This window comes from Oncorhynchus keta, chromosome 9 (assembly GCF_023373465.1).
Source record: "Oncorhynchus keta strain PuntledgeMale-10-30-2019 chromosome 9, Oket_V2, whole genome shotgun sequence".
NCBI lineage: Eukaryota > Metazoa > Chordata > Actinopteri > Salmoniformes > Salmonidae > Oncorhynchus > Oncorhynchus keta.
Window position 1 is genome coordinate 39,821,974 of NC_068429.1, and position 24,145 is coordinate 39,846,118.

General features: G+C 42.2%; 1 protein-coding gene, 1 long non-coding RNA gene and 1 pseudogene across 26 annotated transcripts in view; 1 reads left to right on the forward strand and 2 right to left on the reverse strand.

Annotated features, from left to right (window-relative positions):
• Positions 1-9,536, reverse strand: part of LOC118387766 (SH3 domain-binding protein 2-like) — a 29,569-nt gene extending 20,033 nt beyond the window's left edge. The window contains exon 1 of one of the 4 annotated variants that reach the window (XM_052525838.1): positions 9,160-9,536. The gene's annotated coding sequence lies outside the window, so the exon portion shown is untranslated. Of the gene's footprint in view, position 1; positions 616-641; positions 814-9,159 lie in introns of those variants that run through there. The other 3 variants (XM_035776458.2, XM_035776460.2, XM_035776459.2) reach the window with 3 other exon arrangements.
• LOC127931851 (uncharacterized) lies at positions 2,468-9,151 on the forward strand. 22 transcript variants are annotated; one of them, XR_008143281.1, is made up of 5 exons: positions 6,993-7,594; positions 7,784-7,859; positions 7,898-7,973; positions 8,050-8,391; positions 8,658-8,785. It is a non-coding gene; the product is annotated as an uncharacterized LOC127931851 (long non-coding RNA). The 22 variants fall into 22 exon arrangements; XR_008143270.1 differs by lacking the exons at positions 7,784-7,859; positions 7,898-7,973 and adding an exon at positions 2,468-6,986 and having other exon boundaries at positions 7,101-7,746; positions 7,974-8,391; XR_008143271.1 differs by lacking the exons at positions 7,784-7,859; positions 7,898-7,973 and adding an exon at positions 2,468-6,948 and having other exon boundaries at positions 7,177-7,746; positions 7,974-8,391.
• A 7,257-nt stretch (positions 9,537-16,793) lies between the features above and the next one.
• Positions 16,794-22,667, reverse strand: LOC127931610 (piggyBac transposable element-derived protein 4-like; annotated as a pseudogene).
• Positions 22,668-24,145: the final 1,478 nt, after the last annotated feature.

Genomic DNA, 24,145 nt, shown 5'->3' on the forward strand with positions numbered 1-24,145 from the left:
CCCATTGAGACCTGCAGAAGAAGACTGCTCTCTCTTCTGAAGATCCGTGGTTTGCAGTGAACACTAGGCCACTTCCTGCACGCCTTTAATGCCATAAAGTGCGGTGACACCCTCCAAATGTAGAGCTCCAAGGCGACATATGTGCACACTCTGAACACTAAGAGCAGCTTGTCACACCCCCGTGTCTTTAGACCATTGAAGAGAAATATGCGCTGCTCCATATTTGGATACAATGATTCCAAGTAGTACAATGGAGTGACACGCCTACACTTTGATATAATGAAGTTCACTTCGCATGTTTGTTCCACTGTCAGTACACTAAACTTCACAAACAATTATGACCTTTGAAGTCGATAATCTCGTTTGACACAGTATCAAAGCCGTTGTAATAGTACAATCCTTTATGGGCCCATGTTACCTATGGACTTCTTTCATGTTCGAGAAAATATACAGTAAGTGAGTATCCCCCTGAATGCAATCAAAACTACAGACAAGCTGAGCGACAGAATAACAGACCACAGCCAGTTGTAACCCGTACTGTACATGTCCGTAGCCTAACTATTACAATTTCTCCCGTGTTGCTTATAGTAGTCATCTGGGTCAAGGCTGAGCGAGAGCTTGTGAAAGAAAGTGAGACTCACCATGGTGATTCCGGCTAGAACAGAACAGGCTATTAGAGTAATGTGCCGTCATGTCATCGGACAGACCACAGAGGAAGTACTTGGACTACCTTGTCAGTTTGCGTAGAGGATGGGTTCGCTCTCACAACAGATGGGCATTCTAGTGTAGTTTGTGTATCACTGACTGACTGACTGACTGTCTTCTCCCGCTGTCACAGAGGAGGCTGGTGGGAGGAGCTATAGGAGGATGGGCTCATTGTAATGGCTAGAATGGAATCAATGTAATGGTACCAAACACATGGAAACAAAGCTTTTTAACAAAACAGGGGTGGAGAGAACGCTTCGTTATTGTTTCAACTGCTGATTCCCTCTTTAAAATGCTTCTCAAAAGACATCTTCTTAACTGTCATATAGGAAAAGAAAGTAACTTGCATTGCTCTTTAGTAAGGGGTAGCACATGCACACACTGTACGGCGCGATAGAGCTGTGAGAATGGAGAAGTTGGATATAGTCTAAAAGGAATGTTTCTTACTTGTTGCACAATGTCTCATGTCATGCCATCGCCGAGTAAAAACTAATTGCAATGTCTCCAACTCTGCATTTATTTACAGTACTGAATCCACAAAGTACACTTCATAGTGTATAACAATGGGAGATCCACAAAGTACACTATGGTGTATAACAATGGGAGATGACATCATTCTGAGATTTTTTTGTGGTTTGTTCCTAGGTTGTGGCCTTTCTAGGGAGTTTTTCCTAGCCACCGTGCTTCCACACCTGCATTGCTTGTTGTTTGGGGGATTTAGGCTGGGTTTCTATACAGCACTTTGTGATACCAGCTGATGTAAGACGGACTTTATAAATACATTTAATTGATTGATTGATTGTTTTTCATGACTATTATGCTTCCCGGTCTCAATCAGAATATCACATGGAAGCAGGAAAGTATCTGCAGTTCCTTTTGATTACCTCAATAAATTGCTCCCGCATGTCATTTTATTATCGTTAGCGCATTCTATGCTAAAAAATGAATGAGCCAATCACGGCAAAGCATTGCCTGTCCCTTCACAATCCCATGTCAGAAATGCTCCCATGTCTGAAATGCTCCCATGACTGAAATGCTCTGTGTGTGGGCAGTGTAGGCGTACTGTGGCATTTAAAGAGTAGGTTTAAGTTGGTCATGTAGAACGCTGGAACATCATTGGACTGTAGAGAGTGCAGAGGTGGTGGCCCAAAATAACACGCTTCAGCCTCTAAGCAGCTCATTTGCATAAGTATTTCAACCACAGTCTTGAAGTAGTATCTGAGAATAGGAATTCTCAATTTAAGTTGTTAGGTTATGACAGAATAGTTGTGTCTGTTCATCAAATAAACACCCACGATCTCGCTAATGTATTAGGTTAAGCAAGCTTTTTTTCACCTAAATTCTAAGGCTATTGTTTTGTGTTTAAATCTCTTTTCTCCTTCTTGTGAGATTGACTTATATGGCCCAACTTAATTGCGTTTCTTTTTATTGTGAGTTTTTAATTAAAACAATATCTACCCTTCTGCTATTGTTATTCCATGAGCTTTAATTCATTTTGATTGCCCTTCCTGAGGATGATACAAGATGAGCGAAGAGTTTGCTTTTGTGGTGGTCATTCCACTCAGCCACTTTAACTCTGTTAAAGGCTTAGTTTTTAGGAGAGAGTTATGCTGGTGTTATACTGAATTATGCTATTTTTCTACTGAATTAGACCGAATGAAGGTCATTCTGGCAGGTGTTAGGTGGTCCTTTGCATGGGGTGATGATAGTTTCCTTTAACAATCAGTCTTCCAGATAGATGACACGGACACAGGAACCTTGGTATAAAACTCTTTAGTAATACAATGCAATTGCAGACAGAGATTCACATACAGAATACCTCAGTAGTCTAGAGTAAAGATCTGTGTGGCGAAACAGGAGACAACCCTCCTTATACTAGTTGGTGTGGACAACCTACCGTCAATCATTCCATAACTTTGTGGCATTGGATTAGATACAAAGTATGTCAATTGAGAAAAACATGTCTAGATTGTGGTTTCTCACTCTACTATCTCGACCTTGAGCCCGAGTGACTATCAGCAGGTGCAGAGAAATCTCAGCCTGAGAACTAAAGCAGTACAACTCCATTTACCCAGTACTTTTCCATCATTGCGCATTGCAAGTATACAAAGGTTATCACATATATACAGTAATCATGGCATTGGGGTAGCCCCACACCTGACCCCCAGGGTAACCCCCAACATTCCCCCCTTTGAGACTACCTAGTCTCATATAACCATGTACAGAAATCGACGTTAGACATCTGGAACTTTAACCATTCACATATAGGTAGTATAGGAATCATCCTCTAGGTCAGTTGGGCAAGCAAGAGGGTCATGGTTGGGGTCAACACCAGTGGCATCATAGTATTCATCATAGGAGGCAGGTAAAGCCAATACCATTAAACCAGGCATGGTCTTCTTCACTGCCCATTTACCAAGACAACAACAAATCTAAACACAACAAAAGTGTATCAACACAAGAACTACAAATGATAAGATAACCATTAAAATTTGGCCCTTAACATTTCCAAATATCCCAGTGAGCCATTCACCCATCGTGGACAGAACACTCGTCACTAGGGCTGAGAGTATTAGAGAGCTTGGACATGTCAAGCAGGATTTTGGTCCACAGGCCTGATCTGTCTTTGCCATTTCTCTACTCATTGAACCAAACAACTCACTCATGGATTTGGGTTTAGACTAAATTAACACCGCAGTCCCGTTTGGGGACACTTTTCCACCTAAGTCTCGAACAAACTTTACCCAAGTGTTGACAGGGCCGGCTTCACCCACACCAACAAGTAATGTGGATAGAGCCAACACAGTCAACCACCAATGACCACATGCTGTCATCTTCCCTCTCTTAAACCCCCTAAGGGTTTGTTTATTTACAACATAACCTTGCTGATCATGTAAAACAGTTGGTTCTTCAGGGCTTTGGTCTTGCCCTTCATCTTTTTCAAGTCTTTGGTCTCGACTCACATCTGCTTCTGCATCTTGTTTCAGGCTGTCTGGCTCCATCATCTCCTGTGGGCTGAGCACCTTCTGGCAGTGGGACAGGTGAAACAGCCGGAACTTTCTTGAACTCTGACCACCGTTGGTGTTGCCATGGCTACCTTGAATGGCCCCATCCATCTTGGCTGGTCTCATTTTCTCTTGTGGACCCGGATTTTGACTCAGTCTCCAACCTCCACAGGCAGGTAGTCTGGGTCCTCACCTGGTACCTCCTCCTGAGTTTTCCTAGTGTGACAGTGGAGAGATCTGACAATAGTAGTTAGCTCTTTCATGTACTCCAAGTGTTCTACTTCAGCTAGAGTGAGGTCTATTTGTCTGTCAGTCATGGGTCTGTGTGCGGAAACATTCATGCGTCTTCCTGTCAACATTTAGCCATTATTAACACTACTGTGCATTTTCATTAATACTAGTGGTAAACAATCCACCCAAGATTTCTTGGTGGAGTGGTATGCCTTAGCTAACCCTTGTTTAATGGATTGGTTAGCTCTCTCGGTAACCCCATTACTCTGGCGGTGGTAGAGGGACACAAACTTCTGGTCCACTCCCATCATTATGGCTACCTGGCTTCACTACATCACCAGTGAATTGAGTACCATTGTCTGCACATAAAACCTCAGGAACACCAATTCTAGGTATTATCTCCCTCACAGGTAGCTTTGCTACTGTCTTAGCATCACAGTGTGTGGTGGGAAATGCCTCCACCCACCTGGCGAACCTGTCAGTAAGGACTAAACAGTACCTTTTCCTTTCTTTTCTTCCTACAATATCTATGAAATCCATTGCAAGATGGACAAATGGTCCTCTTGGCGTAGGGAAATTACCTGGTTTCAGAGGTGTTCCTTTGGCAATGTTAAATTGTACGTAGCACATCGAAACAGAAACTGTTTCACATGCTGAATAAAATTTGGGCAAAACCAATCCAAAGAAATTGCCTCTATCATATCCTTCCTTGACAAATGGGCCATACCGTGGGCCACTTGGCAAACAGAGGCGATAAGACAAGCTGGCGGACACGGTCTGTCTCCAAATTTTAGAAACGGGGTCAAGTTTTACAACCCTGCTGTTGAGAACAAATGAGAACCAACATCCAAAGCCTGTTTAGATGACAAATCATCAGTGTCTTTCCCAACAGTAGCAGAGAAGAACGTGAGTGGCTATGCCACTTTGAGGCAGCCAATTTAGCAGCCTCATCTGGCATAGTGTTACCCATACTCAAAAAATCTTCCAACCCAATGTGAGCAGCAACCTTCACAATAGCCAAAGCAGAGGGCAGCATCATAGCCTCCAAGAGATCTAAAGCCAAAGTTCTATTACAAATAGGACTTCCACAAGCATTGTGAAAACCCCTACTCCTCCAGACACCACACCAGGAGAGACAAACCACTATTGCATAAGCAGAATCAGAGAAAATTGTAACCCTTTTCCCTTCTCCCATTTTACAGGCAGTGGTTAGCGCCAAAAGTTCAGCCTGTTGAGCTGAGAAAGCATCTGGTAATGGTTGTTGTATGTGTGTGGTTCTATCAATGGTCACAAAACTAAACCCTGCATGTTTCTTCCCTGTAGTTTGATCTATATATGCAGAAGCGTCAATGAAAAGCTCCAAGTCAGCATCAGTCAGGTTAGTGACAGAGAGGTCAGGCCCAGCCTTCATTGGTTTGGGACAAACTGTCTCTGCACTGCCTTTGGTTGAATTTGTCATGGTGCCCCGTGATTTTGTTTGAATCAGGTTCTATGTAATGTGGACTGAGTGACTTATCTGTATGGTACTGTAGAAAAACTCAGTTCTATCCCCGTATACGGGTAGTAGAACCTAACATAGGATGATCTACCCAAAGCAGTTCTATTTTCTCTAACCCCTCTTCTTCTTCAGCTTAACAACGTTTATTCATTTACCACATATGTGTGGTAAATAACCACAGTTGGTTTCAATTGTATTTTAACTTCAGTACGGGGGTCTCCCTGTCTCCTCTCTTGTGGATGTAATGGAAGAGTAAACTCACAACATGTCTTTCCCAATACGCAATTCACAAATGTATCCCTTTCTTGTACTAGTAATCCTACCCCCTACTTTTTCGAACATTCTGTTAAAAATCGCACAACATTTCAGCGTCCTGCTACTCATGCCAGGAATATAGTATATGCATATGATTAGTATGTGTGGATAGAAAACACTCTGACGTTTCTAAAACTGGTTAAATCACGGCTGTGACTATAACAGAGCCTGCGTTTCATCGAAAAGCGGAAGAAAAACGGATCACTGAAAACTGGAAAAAGTATCAATGCGCCACTTGCATGTATTGTTGAATGGAAACCAAATTACCTGGAGCCGAGATTGCAATACCTACAGCTTCCACACGATGTCACCATTCTTGTCAATTGCCTAGGTTTTGTTTCTTGGTCAAACGAACAAGAGACAGCCCATTTCCTCAGGTCTCCGACAGGATGTTTTGGAGTAGAAATTTCTGAACATGATTTGAAGACGTGGAGCTATTGAATATACATCGCCCGTGATCAATTTGATAGATTATTAACGTTTACTAATACCTAAAGTTGCATTACAAAAGTATTTCAAAGTGTTTTGTGAAAGTTTATCGTCGACTTTTTTAATTTAAAAAAATGACGTTGCGTTATAAAACACTGTTTTTTCCTTGATCACACAGTCTTCATAGATCGATATCTAGGCTATATATGGACCGATTTAATCATCCTAGATGTTTATGGGACATCTAGGAGTGCCAACAAAGAAGATCGTCAAAGGTAATGAATGTTTTATATTTTATTTCTGCGTTTTGTGTAGCGCCGACTATGCTAATTATTTTGTTTACGTCCCCTGCGGGTCTTTTGGGGTGTTGCATGCTATCAGATAATTGCTTCTCATGCTTTCGCCGAAAAGCATTTTAAAAATCTGACTTGTTGGCTGGATTCACAACGAGTGTAGCTTTAATTCAGTACCCTGCATGTGTGTTTTAATGAACGTTTGAGTTTTAACGAGTGCTATTAGCATTTAGGTAGCGCATTTGCATTTCCAGATGTCTAGATGGGACGCATGCGTCCCGGGTCGACCCAAGAGGTTAAAGACTTGTTGTCTATACCAGTCTAGATTTATTTCAGTACATAGAAATTCTTGATATTGACGAGCATATTATCTGTTATCAATACACTCAACTCATACAACAATTGTCCCACACCAAATATATAACCCCACCAATTATACATATATCAAAACAATACCAATGTCTTCCCTCAGGTAAGAACACCAGACATAAAACCAGTGTATTCCCTCAGGTAAGAACACCATACATAAAACCAGTGTATTCCCTCAGGAAAGAACACCAGACATAAAACCAGTGTCCTCCCTCAGGTAAGAACACCATACATAAAACCAGTGTCCTCCCTCAGGTAAGAACAGCATACATAAAACCAGTGTATTCCCTCAGGTAAGAACACCATACATAAAACCAGTGTCTTCCCTCAGGTAAGAACACCATACATAAAACCAGTGTCTTCCCTCAGGTAAGAACACCATACATAAAACCAGTGTCCTCCCTCAGGTAAGAACACCATACATAAAACCAGTGTCCTCCCTCAGGTAAGAACACCATACATAAAACCAGTGTCCTCCCTCAGGTAAGAACACCATACATAAAACCAGTGTCCTCAATCAGGTAAGAACACCATACATAAAACCAGTGTCCTCCCTCAGGTAAGAACACCATACATAAAACCAGTGTCCTCCCTCAGGTAAGAACATCATACGTAAAACCAGTGTCTTCCCTCAGGTAAGAACACCATACATAAAACCAGTGTCTTCCCTCAGGTAAGAACACCATACATAAAACCAGTGTCCTCCCTCAGGTAAGAACACCATACATAAAACCAGTGTCTTCCCTCAGGTAAGAACACCATACATAAAACCAGTGTCTTCCCTCAGGTAAGAACACCATACATAAAACCAGTGTCCTCCCTCAGGTAAGAACACCATACATAAAACCAGTGTCCTCCCTCAGGTAAGAACATCATACGTAAAACCAGTGTCTTCCCTCAGGTAAGAACACCATACATAAAACCAGTGTTTTCCTCAGGTAAGAACACCATACATAAAACCAGTGTCCTCCCTCAGGTAAGAACACCATACATAAAACCAGTGTCCTCACCCAGGTAAGAACATCATACGTAAAACCAGTGTCTTCCCTCAGGTAAGAACACCATACATAAAACCAGTGTCTTCCCTCAGGTAAGAACACCAGACATAAAACCAGTGTCCTCCCTCAGGTAAGAACACCATACATAAAACCAGTGTCTTCCCTCAGGTAAGAACACCATACATAAAACCAGTGTCCTCCCTCAGGTAAGAACACCATACATAAAACTAGTGTCTTCCCTCAGGTAAGAACACCACACATAAAACAAGTGTCCTCCCTCAGGTAAGAACACCATACATAAAACCAGTGTCCTCCCTCAGGTAAGAACACCATACATAAAACCAGTGTCCTCACCCAGGTAAGAACACCATACATAAAACTAGTGTCCTCCCTCAGGTAAGAACACCATACATAAAACCAGTGTCTTCCCTCAGGTAAGAACACCATACATAAAACCAGTGTCCTCCCTCAGGTAAGAACACCATACATAAAACCAGTGTCCTCCCTCAGGTAAGAACACCATACATAAAACCAGTGTCCTCACCCAGGTAAGAACACCATACATAAAACTAGTGTCCTCCCTCAGGTAAGAACACCATACATAAAACCAGTGTCCTCCCTCAGGTAAGAACACCATACATAAAACCAGTGTCCTCCCTCAGGTAAGAACACCATACATAAAACTACTGTCCTCCCTCAGGTAAGAACACCATACATAAAACCAGTGTCCTCCCTCAGGTAAGAACACCATACATAAAACCAGTGTCCTCCCTCAGGTAAGAACACCATACATAAAACCAGTGTCCTCCCCCAGGTAAGAACACCATACATAAAACTAGTGTCCTCCCTCAGGTAAGAACACCATACATAAAACCAGTGTCCTCACCCAGGTAAGAACACCATACATAAAACTAGTGTCCTCCCTCAGGTAAGAACACCATACATAAAACCAGTGTCCTCCCTCAGGTAAGAACACCATACATAAAACCAGTGTCCTCCCTCAGGTAAGAACATCATGTGCATAAAACACTTTCAATCACTTGTCAACCAGTACCTCAGCACGGACTAATAATCTATAACCAAGTTCCTCACACAAGGTTCCATTAGACCCTCAGGAATTTCTGACTATTACACCTGGGGTTCTGGGACATTTATCATATTCATCTTATTATGGGCTTCTACATAAATGTAGGCATCGACTGTTCCTGTAATTATCAACCCCATGAGTGAGGTGCCACTTACGTACTGAAATGAGTCATCAACCACACGGTGCTATTTCTCATTTCAGACTTTTGGTTTAACAGGCGTCTGCTTACCTTATAATTTGATGCGCTGCACAGCGGGACGAAGATCATCCAGACGCAGTGGTCACTCACTCCTGGCGAGCTTGCCAAATGTTGGGTGGTCCTTTGCATGGGGTGATGATAGTTTCCTTTAACAATCAGTCTTCCAGATAGATGACACAGACACAGGAACCTTGGTATGAAACTCTTTAGTCATACAATGCAATTGCAGACAGAGATTCACATACAGAATACCTCAGTAGTCTAGAGTAAAGATCTGTGTGGCGAAACAGGAGACAACCCTCCTTATACGAGTTGGTGTGGACAACCTACCGTCAATCATTCCTTAAGATTGTTGCATTGGATTAGATACAAAGTATGTCAAATGAGAAAAACATGTCTAGACTGTGGTTTCTCACTCTACTATCTCGACCTTGAGCCCGAGTGACTATCAGCAGGTGCAGACAATTCTAGAGTAGTACCTCTCCATTTACCCAGTACTTTTCCATCATTGCACATAGCAAGCATACAAAGGTTAACACATACAGTTGAAGTCAGAAGTTTACATACACCTTAGCCAAATATATTTAAACTCAGTTTCACAATTCCTGACATTTAATCCAATACAAATTCCCAGTTTTGTGTCAGTTAGGATCACCACTTTATTTTAAGAACGTGAAATATCAGAATAATAGTCGAGAGAATTGCTTATTTCAGCTATTATTTCTTTCATCACATTCCCAGTGGGTCAGAAATTAACATACACACAATTCGTATTTGGTTGCATTGCCTTTAAATTGCTTAACTTGGGTCAAATGTTTCAGATAGCCTTCCACAAGCTTCCCACAATAAGTTGGGTGAATTTTGGATCCATTCCTCCTGACAGAGCTGGTGTAACTGAGTCTGGTTTGTAGGCCTCCTTGCTCGCACACGCTTTTTCAGTTCTGCCCACATATTTTCTATAGAATTGAGGTCAGGGCTTTTGATGGCCACTCCAATACATTGACTTTGTTGTCCTTAAGGCCATTTTGCCACAACTTTGGAAGTATGCTTGGGGTCATTATCCATTTGGAAGACCCATTTGCGACCAATCTTTAACTTCCTGACTGATGTCTTGAGATGTTGCTTCAATATATCCACATAATTGTCCCTCCTCATGATGCCATCTATTTTGTGAAGTGCACCAGTCCCTCCTGCAGCAAAGCACCCCCACAACATGATGCTGCCACCCCCGTGATTCACGGTTGGGATGGTGTTCTTCGGCTTGCAAGCCTCCCCATTTTTCCTCCAAATATAACGTTGTTCTGGGATTGATTTGCACTTTTCGCACCAAAGTATGTTCATCAGAACGCGTCAGAATGCGTCTCCTTCCTGAGCGGTATGACGGCTGCGTGGTCCCATGGTGTTTATACTTGCGTACTATTGTTTGTACAGATGAAAGTGGTACCTTCAGGTGTTTGGAAATTGCTCCCAGACTTGCTCCCGTAATTTTTTTGATTTTCCCATGATGTCAAGCAAAGTGGCACTGAGTTTGAAGGTAGGCCTTGAAATACATCCACAGGTACCCCTCCAATTGACTCAGATGATGTCAATTAGCCAGTCAGAAGCTTCTAAAGCCATGATGTAATTTTCTGGGATTGTACAAGTTGTTTAAAGGCACAGTCATTTAGTGTATGCACACTTCTGACCCGCTGGAATTGGGAGACAATGAAATATAAGTGAAATAATCTGTCTGTAAACAATTGTTGGAAAAATTACTTGTGTCATGCACAAAGTAGATGTCTTAACCGACTTGCCAAAATTATTGCTTGTTAACAAGACATTTGTGAAGTGGTTGAAAAATGAGTTTTAATGACTCCAACCAAAGTGTATGTAAACTTCCAACTTCAATTGCTTTATACAGTAATCATGGCACAGACAGACATAATTCCACCTCGGCAGTTGAGACATCCACCCTTTACACTTCTTCTAATACATACTGTGACCCTGAGCCCAAGCATGCTGGTGTCTTTAGGGTAATTTACCCTGTGGTTAGTTTGTGCATGCAAACATACAGACGCTTGCACATTGTGCAAACAAAGGTCAAATTCAATCTTTCAAGATGTACAAGTTTTTCTTATGCATTGCTAATGGTAGTAACACAAAGGATTCATTATGAACAAGTCACAAACTTAACCACTGCAGGATGTGAAGTGCCACTGGGCCATCTCTCTGCTATGTACTGTACGTTATACCAACCTCTATGGTTAAGTGAGAGCCTGAGAAACTAAACACAAGTGTAGTTACTGGCAAACCTGTGATGACTAATTCATGACCAGAGCATATGCTAACTGTTCAAGATGCTCTGTACTACAGTATTCAGTCTGCTGTACTTCCAATTGTCTAGAAATGCATAGATAGCCACTTCTGCCTTAAACAGTAGACTCTGTGTTCTGTTTCAACTGCAGTAGCTGTCTTCCCTCAACAACAATCACTAGACGATTGGCTAGTCCTTTTTCAGCTCTACAGTAGTTCAGTCTCAAAGATGTTCAACACATTTACGACCAACATTTCTCACGTATCTGTCTAAGAATAGCACCGGCGGAAATTGCTCTTTGACCCTCTTTCTTCTCGTTGCATTGCAACTTTTTTTTCTGCATTTCTAATTGAAATGACTGAAGTTAAAACATGGTCAACTTATCAAGCTTTACAGAAAGCGGAGCTATATTTACATTCCGTTAATAGAGGTAAGGAAGAAGAAGGTGTGTGGTATGGGGAGGGGATGTGATGCTTCCCTAACAGTGGGAAAACTGAATCCAGCACTTAAAGAAAAAGAAAATTAGGGATATATGTATAATTATTTAACTACAGGAACCGTAGCTGTAAGTAGAAGTACTGTCTATTAGTTTACTGCAATCAGTGTAGGGGTTGAAATGATAAATATCTTTAAAAAATATGGGGATTGGAAATGATGCAAACAATTAAACGGAACAAATGGAATGGTGGTAACTTCGATCAGCCCCCGCATCTCACAGAGCCGAGACTTTACTCAGTCTCTCAGAGCTACTGTATGGCTGACACAGCACCGTCCTCAGTTAGCATTTGGTGTGAAAGTAACAAAGAGTGGGGAAATGCAACTGCAGCTACCATGAAAAAGCCACACTGAAATTTGCATTATACAAAACAACAAAATAACCAGACTGTCATTTTTTTTTTAAGAGTCTATTCTCTCCAACAGCAATGTATAACCTGCTTAGCAATTAGTATCTATGAGTCCTGTTGGTGTGCGCTGGTCTGGCACATATCATGCCTAGCCACCGATGGGGCTATGAGATCAGTCTGGAATATGATTACCTCTGAGGCAGTCAGGCAGATAAGAGGGCTACAAGGGCAATGGTGAAGGTTATAGGACACTGAGCCCACAACATGGACAAACACTGCTCTCTAGTGGGCCTAAACAACCCCAAGGCACACACGAGTGAGCACTGTCCTCTGGTGGTCCTACATCCCTACGGCACCCGGCCTTATTAGTAAACAGTCTACTGTGCACATTGTAGGCAACAGGGAAGAACATTGACATCTGGTGGTACAAGACCAGTAACTGCTAAAAAAATCCATGTCTAAGTTTGCAATCAGCATGCATGTACTGTATACTGTAGGTTAGGAAGCTACTGTGACCCTGACCCGTCCCCACATAGATACAGACCACGTCCAATGTTCTAGCATCCTTTTGCTTGGTGATACTGTATTATGAATATAATTGTTATGGTTCTTTGGGGACATTGTAGGACATAACCTTCAGAACAAAAAAAATACATTGACGAGGGTATGGCCAGGGGCTTGCAACTGCATTTGATTTAGTTTTTGGCCTGCGATAAAGGATCACCAGGACCCTCACTCTACAGTCTACAAGAAAACAAGATGGAGCGTATTGAATAGGGAAGGAAGCTATATTGTAGCTTTCCTCCCACTCTCAACTTTAATCAACACTCTGAAACAGATGTTTTATGAGATCCGCAAAACTTGTCAGGAAATGAAGAAAAAAAACCACTGTTACAAACCAGAGCCCATTGAAAGTAGTCACTTTGTGAAACAAGTATAGCATCAAATAAAATCTAAAACCCCTTTAAATCGCAAAGAAAGGACAGAGGTTCCTATACTTAAACTTTAACATGCTAAGTTGACTTTTATTGCTGGAACAGCACACCAGAAAACATATCTGTGAATTGCATATTGTATTTATTAGGATATTCGCTCTCCGAAGTCTTGCAATGCTCTGGGTCATGACTTTAGGATGACACGATATTATTAGAATCAAATCATTTACCTGTAGAACAGTCAGGTACATGTGACAATAGGCAATGAAGACTCAATCCATAAGACGAATAAAAGACGCACATATACATCAATTAAACATTACCGCTTTAACATTGGTACGGTTTATTCAAAATCATATCAGTAGTCATGGTCACATGTAATATTCCCTCTGTAAACATTTCCATGGATATATTCACAGATCAAACCTCCAGAGACTCTGTATGAGGTACTATATGACTACACAGGTCAGAAAGCTGAAATCAAGTCCAATCTAATCACTTGTTTACATACAAATGAAATATCTCTGCCAACTCCACCATTTTAGCATTTCAACTTTCAAAATGTTATGGTTAGCAGTTGACTTTTGGACGTTTGAAGGGACCATTTGAAAACAAGTTTGGTGGGGAGGAAAACAGTTGGGTGAGAGTCACGTCCTCTGGCACAGTAGGGTATACAGAAAGACAGATATAGCTGAGTACGTGGCAAGGGCTGAAAGCATTTTCAACTTCTGGGATCTATTCAAACATGACATTTAGCTGTCGCTATTTAGGGACTCACTCAGTTAACCTCCATAATGTACAGTGGCCTACTATCAAAAGCCATTAGGCAGTGGGTAAGATGAACGCAAAGATAAAGATAAGCACCTGCTTATGGGGAAGTATCACACAAATACACTACTGTTCACTGCAGTCCACGGTAAAGGGCAAAACAAAAAGGAAGTCAAAAAGGAAGTCCTGAAATAGACAGAATTGCTGTCCAGGACAAGACTCAAAACAACATGTTTCGAAAAGCAAAATACTGACAGGCATCAACATTTCCCACCACATTTTTCTGCCATTCCTAGGTTGGGACAGGTCACTGTTATGGGCGTTCTCCCGGGTTGCCCATATAAGGGCATTTCCTTGTTCTTCCTTCCCAGGGTGAGGGCCTCTGTGCTGGGCTTGGCTGCTCTCAGGCTCTGCCCCCTCTGGGACTCACCCCTGTAATTGCCCCTGTGGCGGCAGAAGCACATAGCACCGGCGCTAGGACACACACACACACACACACACACACACACACACACACACACACACACACACACACACACACACACACACACACACACACACACACACACACACACACACACACACACACGACACACACACCAGAACCACATGGAACTGCTTTCCTGGACCTCCTTTCTGCCTCTCAAACCGGGGACAAATACTGAACATAGTCAGTGTATGCCAAATACTGTATTCAATGTGTGCTTGATTTAGCTTGGAGTTTGCTCTTCGGGCAGATCCATTGGTTTTATTCAGCATTATGTATTTGACCCTGGTCTGCTGCCCATATTGCAACACTGGAAGGGAGAGGACAACAGGGACCACAGTGTGGGCGTTCTGAAGTAACCAAATGATTTGAATCATTGTGTTACAGTTACAGTAAGCTTTTGCCAGTCAGCACAGACAGCCCAGCAGCAGTTCAGGGTCAGGGACACCACATACAAGTTACAGTGTAATTGATAAGTGGTTCACATGCAGTCTCATCTGCAGTCTCATCAGGGTTGTGGTGAAGGGACCGAGGTCATGCATCTCACCACTCCCACATTGGTCAATCACCCTCCAGTGACAATATAGATCCAGACCACAGGTTGAGGGAGAGGAGAACGCAACAAAGTAAAAACAGTAGCCTTAGCTAGACGGCCACATCCTGTAGATAGGTTACTTGACTTCCTTGTTTGCATTTCAACAGACTTGCTTGTCCCTGTCTTCTCATTTGTGTTTGAGATGCTTAAGACCAAACCGCCTTGTCAATGTCAACCTAATGATAGAAACTGTTAGTAGTTGATGTTATTCTTTAATAACGCAGATCCCAAAGCAAATCAGGGGGAGGAAAATTGGTTTATTCAAAGCAGACGAATCATGCTTGGAAGTAGATGGTAGATGTTCATGCTCCCCTGTCCTCAGTGATTCTCTCTCAGTGATTCTCTCCTGTGAACAAATGGACCGGATGTAGTTTATAACCCAGCCCTAGCCTGTGGTTGACCAATTAGAATTCCTTGCAATAAAACTGGGCCAATGGCCAAATAACAAGTATACTATTTCAGACTCAATATTTAGGCAAATTCCTCCCATGTCTCTGCATTAATCCCTTATTACAGAAAAAAAACACTATTTCCCTTGATCGTTTAATGACCTATTATTATTGACCTCTTGTCCTATATCTCTGCATTGTGTATTTATCTTCAAAATATTCTTATAAAACCTTTTGATTTGATTTCAAAATCAAATCAAATCAAATGTTATTTGTCACATACACATGGTAAGCAGATGTTAATGCGAGTGTTGAGAAATGCTTGTGCTTCTAGTTCTGACAATGCAGTAATAACCAACAAGTAATCTATCTAACAATTCCAAAACTACTACCTTATACACACAAGTGTAAAGGGATAAAGAATATGTACATAAAGATATATGAATGAGTGATGGTACAGAGCGGCATAGGCAAGATGCAGTAGATGGTATCGAGTACAGTATATACATATGAGATGAGTATGTAAACAAAGTGGCATAGTTTAAAGTGGCTAGTGATACATGTATTACATAAAGATGCAGTAGATGATATAGAGTACAGTATGTACGTATGCAGATGAGATAAATAATGTAGGGTATGTAAACATTATATTAAGTAGCATTGTTTAAAGTGGCTAGTGATATATTTTACATCAATTCACACGACACCCATTCATTTGGACTTGTTCTTTATGTCTTCCTGTCAAAACACATCTTGGTATATAAACATTTAAATAGACTAAAAGCAATCCCAGCCATGGAGTCTCTCTCTATAAAAGGATGTAGTAGTAGTAGTAGTCCTGTGGCAGTTGTTGGCCAGAGACAGCAGTGGCCACATGGCATACCACACACATAAATATACATGTTCTTCAGCCATGAGGAATGATTATTAAAGATACATGCAAACCCTCCCAAATGTGTCCCATCTGTTCAGTATTAAGGGAAGAGCTTTGAGAGAATGTGGGGGTAGCTTATTGTGGACATGCAAAAGGTACAGCACAGTAGCTGTGTATGTTTTTTTTCTAATCAGCAGAGTCCTTAGGAGAAAAAAACACTTCAGCCTCTAGTGATGTTGACCTTTTATGTAATACACACACACATGCATGCATGCACACACAAACACATAAACAACATAATGTATGCACTACTTTCACAAAAACCTCAAATACTTTTTTGAGACAGCAAAATTGCTTTATAGTTCATCTTCTTACATCCCAGGCCTTGAACACATTAGAGTTTCTCCTCTGTCTCAGTAAACATTTTCAGAGTCAGCAGCAGAGTGAAGCCCTTAGCGGAGTCAGCTACAGTAGGTCTCTATGGAGTTGGCTACCAATGGAGATCACAGGAGGTTTGATGTCACCTTAATTGCGGGAGGACGGGCTTATGGCTAATGGCTGGAGCGGAATAGGTGGAATGGTATCAAATACATCGAACACATGGTTTCCATGTGTTTGATGCCATTCCATTCGCTCCGTTCCAGACGTTATTATGAGCCGTCCTCCCCTCAGCATTCCCTGATGAACAACCCTCTGAAGCCCAATCCCCAACCCATTCATCCAGACTCCGTCTGAGCTTCACGGACCACTGTGATTCCACCACTGCACAGTGCACACACACTGGCCCTAATCCTACAACCACTGGAGACTATGGTGATTCACCCAGGCCTCTACACATATACTTTTTTCATTGGTATCACTGGTGCTCCCAACTTTTAAAAGTTAGGAGCACCAAACAGTATTTAGCACTAGAAAAAGAGATTGAATACATTTCATTTAGCTACAGGCTACATTAGGCCTTTATTATTCCTACTTTTGGAGGCATTTGTGGCACAAATCCCATTCAAGTCATGGTACCTATATTAGCATTTTTCCTGCTTCATGTTCAAATCATCTATAAGTGACTTTGTTGAGCTTCACAATCAATTTTAGTTATTTTCAAATTATTTGGACATGATGCGCGAACATTGCTAATATCGGTACCATGACTTGAATGGGATTTGTTTCACAAATGCTAAAACATTAGCATTTAGGAACAGTGCCAGGGAAATAAAACCAAAGCACTGATTGCTGTCATACTTTGTCCATAGACTGCTTCCAGGGTAAAGAAACCATTTTGTAATTTGAGTGAGCTATCCCTTTAATATCTTTATCTGTAACACAATGATGAGAGAGCTGATGCTCCAAGAGTTGCTGAATTTCCTCAGGTAAATATTAACAGGTGAGGTGAAATTATACAATGTTTGGACTATGCTTGCGATGTGCGCTGCTCAAATGGAGCCTTATAACAGTGTTACGGATACAGTTATCCTGTGTCTGTGTGTATCCTGTGTGTGTGTTTCTTTTCTCTCCTTCTCCCCTCACAGGTGAAAATCATCACTCCCCAATCAATCAATCAGAATACACACCTCCTCCTATTTCCTGACCTATCACAGTTCCTTCCCCATGGTTTAAAAACCCCATCATTTGTTTGTTCTAAAGCTCAGCTCAGCTCAGCTCAGCTCAGCTCAATCAATCAATCAATCAATCTCTCTCTCTCTCTCTCTCTCTCTCTCTGTAATGCCATGTCTGTAGGTCTCTGTGTTTCACTCTCGCTTTGTGTCTTAACCTCTCTTTTGTTTAAAGCACTTCATAGCACTTTGTCATCACCTGTGAGTATTATTTTTGGTTATGGTATTTGTTTGTTGCTGGTGGGAAAAGGGGGAAACCAAGACAAGTCGCCCATGGGCATACACTACCCGTAGGTGAACTTTGTTAAATACACTAGTTAGAACTGGGCGGACCACCCACTGTATTTTTGGTTAGTTAGTTAGCTGTTGTTAAAGTAGGCTAGTCTAGCTTAGGGGTGTGTTTTTGTATACTTATTGTTTCTTTCCTTGGGTCCAGCTCAGCCCCTTTTCCTGCTCCCCCCATTACCGTGTGTTTATAAATAAACCTAGAGTTTGACGGTAGATTTCTGTTGTCGTGGTTATTTCGTTCACACTTTTACTTTGTCACAATAATAATTTGCATGAGTTATGTTACGGGTCTCATTACCATCCCCCCTAGACCGTCGGGCCAAAAGGGATTCGTAACAAACAGATAAGCTCACATGATACAAATATAGCTTTGCAACAGATGAGCTCAGATTATACATATGTAGCCTTACAACAGATGAGCTCAGATGATACAAATGTAGCCTTGCAACAGATGAGCTCAGATGATACATATGTAGCCTTACAACAGATGAGCTCAGGTGATACAAATATAGCCTTGCAACAGATGAGCTCAGATGATACAAATATAGCATTACAACAGATGAGCTCAGATGATACAAATGTAGCCTTACAACAGATGAGCTCAGATGATACAAATATAGCCTTACTACAGATGAGCTCAGATGATACAAATATAGCCTGACAACCGATGAGCTCAGATGATACAAATGGAGCCTTACAACAGATGAGCTCACATGATACAAATATAGCCTTACAACAGATGAGCTCAGATGATACAAATGTAGCCTTACTACAGATGAACTCAGATGATACAAATATAGCCTTACTACAGATGAGCTCAGATGATACAAATATAGCCTTACAACAGATGACACAAAACAACAATACAAAAGTAACGACTTTGCTCGCTAGATCCCAAGCCTGTTAGCAACGTACGCTCGGCAGACAGGCGCCCCTCCAAAGCACCAGGCCGCTTTTAGTCAGGCGGCAGCCATGGTCTTCCTGCCAGTGAGCCGTTTTTACTCACACACCAAGCCGCAATTTAGAGCCCTATATGTATACATTGCAGCCACTGGTCGAGGCTAACATTGCTTTGTTTCCACAAAATGTTTATGAATGAATGTTTCCATCTCATGTTTATGAATGATCATATTATCATAGACATATGTGATGGATTTTTTGAGAAATAGAGGTACTTCTATGTACATAACCAATACATTAACATCCAGGTGTGTGCTTGGTCATTCGGTTCCTCTCAAAACATCTGAATAGTCTGATGATAACCAGATTATATCTGTTTACAATTTATTTGGCACTCTCTAGGACCCCAAGGATTTTATGAGCACGTAACCAGTTGTGCTATTGCGTATGTTTTGTTGCTTTATATGTAACTTATTTTGTACATAATGTTTCTGCCACCATGTCTTATGACCGAAAATAGCTTCTAGATATCAGGACAGCGATTACTCACCCCGTACTGGAGGAATACTTTTTCTTCAACGAGTCGGATGGGAAGGATTTACTTCAGACGCCCGACAAGGCTCTCATCCCCGCCATTCGCAGGAGAAAGAGACGGAGGTATCGGGAAACGAAGGTCCGGGTGCCTTGTAAGGATCCGATGCCGAGAGGGTAATCTACCTTTTCCATCAGTCCTATTAGCAAACGTACAATGAATCAATAATAAAATAGACGAACTACGAATATGTATATCCTACCTTTGTAAACAACAGCTGGTACACAAAATCTAAGGAAGTCTCAAGGTTTTGCCTGCCTGAGGTAGAGTATCTCATGATAAGCTGTAGACCACACAATTTATCAAGAGAGTTTTCGTCTGTATTCTTTGTAGCTGTCTATATAACAACATAAACCAATGCTAGGAGTGACCGCACTCAATGAGCTGTATACGGCCGTAAGCAAACCGAAAAATGCTCATCCAGATGCGTCACTCCCAGTGGCAGTGGACTCCCTTGTGTAGTAGGGGTAAAAAATGACCCGCCTTCACTAAACTCCTAAAATAAAGCAGCTTAATTGAATTTTAAACCCCAAATCTATTTTTCATGAAGAAATAACCTGTCATTCATCACACACTTTGTGAATATCTGGGTTTTCCCTCTTCAAAATGCAGAAAGACTGCATTTAATCAGTGGACACCACTCATTTTTATTACAACACACCTGTCATAATTGTTTTCTTTTCTATAGTAGATGTTTATTGCTAAAGGTACTGCATAGGTGTACACATACATTTCTTTAGCAAGAGATAGCATTTGTATAGCCTAAGAAAGTAGCACAAATGTGCAGAAAGTATTTGTATTTTTTATTACATTTAAAAATAAAAAAAATTACCCCTTTTTCTCCCCAATTTCGTGGTATCCAATTGTTTAGTAGCTACTATCTTGTCTCATCGCTACAATTCCAGTACGGGCTCGGTAGAGACGAATGTTGAAAGTCATGCGTCCTCCGGTACACAACCCAACCAAGCCGCACTGCTTCTTAACACAGCGCGCATCCAACCCGGAAGCCAGCCGCACCAATGTGTCGGAGGAAACACTGTGCACCTGGCAACCTTGGTTAGCGTGCACTGCGCCCGGCCCGCCACAGGAGTCGCTGGTGTGCGATGAGACAAGGATATCCCTTACCGGCCAAACCCTCCCTAACCCGGACAACGCTAGGCCAATTGTGCGTCACCCCACGGACCTCCCGGTCGCGGCCGGTTACGACAGAGCCTGGGCGCGAACCCAGAGTCTCTGGTGGCACAGCTGAGAAAGTATTTTTGAATGCTTTCTATTAGAGGGAAACAGTAACAGTCTTGTAAACAGTATTTTTTTTGGCAACATAGTGATATATTCTTATATACTGTACAATGAGGAATTCAACTACAAAATACCATTGCCCCCACCCACAAGGTGTATAAACAACAACAATAAATAAGAATAAAATAAGATAATAGATACAAAACAAAAATGTGAAGAACATAAATCAATCAACTCTAATTAGCACATGTAGGACAGTATGCAAGTGCGTGTGTGTGTGCATGGACTTTGCAGATATATTTCTAAGCACATATTAGTTGTTTTACAGTTCTTCTTTGGGGGAAAGAATTGGCATCTCCTCCTCTTGCCTGCCCCAGCTGCAGCCTCAGGTGGATCAGGACAAGATTCAGCCCCCCGAACAGCTTTCACAAGCGCTGCAGAGGCTGCTGTGCGGGGGAGGCGCTCCCTTCTTTGAATGTGTGGGGTTACAAGTGCCTTTCCCAGCTGCTTCAGGAACACCCTCCTCTTGTTCCACTTATCAGGCATCCAGGTAGGGTTGATCTTGTTCCATATCATGAAGGCATTGTATGAGGACACATCAATGATGTTATGGAAGATGACCAGGTTGTCCACGCCTCCTTTGTTGTGGTTGTAGTTCAGGATGATGGCTGGCTTCCTGTTCTCACGATCACTGATCTCATCTGTTTTGGGCAGTGTGCTCAGGAAGACCACATTCTTGTTCCTCTTTGGGAGGTAAGAAACTAGAGTGGTGGTGGGGGTGAAGGCAAACTTTTATGAGAAGGCCTCTCTCCCCCTTGTTGTGAGGAGTGCAGGAGGGAGCTCATCAGGCTTGTTCTTTCTAACTGTGCCAACCATGGTGATCTTCCCCTTCAGGAGCTGCTGGCTGAGTTCATAAGAGGTGAAGAAATTGTCACACGTGACATTGTGCCCCCTTAGTCCATCTGTCACATTAAGCACAACCCTCATCCCCTGGTTCATCTCCGGGCCTCCACTGGTCGGCTTCCCTGTGTAGACTTGCATCTTTCAATTATAGCTGGATTGTGAGTCACAGGCCATCCATATCTTGATGCCATACTTTGCTGGCTTGCTGGGCATATACTGCCAGGAAAGGATAGCGACCTTTTGACAAGAGATTACTACCAGTAATTAGTATCAGTGTCACTGAAAACAATCACATAAATCAATGATATTACAGCAATACATAATACAATGAACAGTGAAAATCACTGACATTGCAGGTGTGAACCAGTTGCTCATCCACTGTTGCCTCAGGCCCAGGGTTGTAGAGGTATGGTAGATGCTCCACCCACTTCTCCCACACCTCTCTTATGGCCGCCAGTTTGTCTCTCACACGTCTTGCAGGTCTTGACTCAGGGTTATCAAATCGTAGAATTCTTGAGAAAGTGTGAAAGACTTTCAGTGGCATCATGGCATGGAAACTTGCCTTTCCACTCTCTGCATCCCAGAGACCACATGTAACCTCACCTCGGGACCAATACACACCCGCTAAGATTAGCAGCCCTATGTAGGCACGCAGGTCAATCTCATACATCCTTTTCTAGTTGTCTCCATATTTACGGAAACCCTCCAAATTTGTCATCTCCAGGATGATTTTTTCGATGGCTGGTGTGATGAACATGTAGAATGTTGAGGCGATGTCCTGGGCAACTGCATGTCTTGTGGGCCCTGGGGTCATCCTTATGACATGTTGACTGCATGTCTTGTGGCCCTGGGGTCATCCTTATGACATGTTGTGCTGCCATCCTGCCCTGGCTGTCATATGGTGACAAGGACCATGTTATTTAGCTGTTCTTTGATAAAAATGTCTCTCTTTCAGCTTTGGGGATTTCTTCTTCATCTGAAGATGATGCATCGTGCTCTGGGTTGTATTCTTCCCCATCTTCTTCTTCAGATACATCCTCCTCTTCTGAATCATTGTTCTCTTGCTCCTCCTTGACATCTGAAAAAATCGGATCTACGACCCATTGGGCACTGAAACGCGCACTCATGGCTTCAGCAAAGAGAGAACTGAGGGGACTGTCATCTGCAGCACCTTTATAGCCTCTAACTGCATTCCCCATTAGTAAACAATGCTTTCAAGAAATGTTGATTTTTGTCTGAAATGTTGTTTATTTTGGCTGAAATTGTTTTTATTTTGTCTGTGAACTTGAGTCATGTGTGGGGTCGTGGAGGGGAGATGCTGCATATGCACAAGAAAGTTTTAGTTTTGTCTGAGTTCAATCAGTAGCACACATAACCTGAGTGTGTTTGTGTGTGTGTGTGTGTGTGTGTGTGTGTGTGTGTGTGTGTGTGTGTGTGTGTGTGTGTGTGTGTGTGTGTGTGTGTGTGTGTGTGTGTGTGTGTGTGTGTGTGTGTGTGTGTGTGTGTGTGTGTGTGTGCGTTTTTGTGGTGTGTAAATGATTTTATAACTGTTGGATCTTTGTACCCTGGTGGTGTACAGCTTTCATAGAAATATGAACAAAGGCAATGTTTCACTTTTTCTAATGTTGGGGTCACTCTAGGAAAAGTCATGAAATTTCAGGTTGAAAAAATATAATTTAGGGGGTTTTCTCTGCTGTTAAACATAGTGTGGCGGGTCATTTTTGACAACACAAGGGTTAATACAGGGAAACTCAAATCCGTTTTACCACATTTTTACCAGCATGTTAAATGTGCAACCAGAGGGAAAAAACTCTAGACCACCTGTACTCCACACACATAGATGCGTACAAAGCTCTCCAGGTTCCAGGATTCTTCAGATAGCATTGAGGAGTACACCACATCAGTCACTGGCTTCATCAATAAGTGCATCGATGACGTCCACTCCACAGTGACCGTACGTACATACCCCAACCAGAAGCCATGGATTACAGGCAACTTCCGCACTGAGCTAAAGGATAGAGCTGCCGCTTTCAAGGAGCGGGATTCGGAAGCTTATAAGAAATGCCCTTATGCCCTCTGACGAGCCATCAAACAGGCAAAACGTCAATACAGAACTAAGATTGAATCGTACTACACTGGCTCCAACACTCGTCGGATGTGGCAGGGCTTGCAAACTATTACAGACTACAAAGGGAAGCACAGTGACACGAGCCTACCAGACGAGCTAAATTACTTCTATGCTCGCTTCGGGTCAAGTAACACTGAAGCATACATGAGAGCATCAGCTGTTCCAGACAA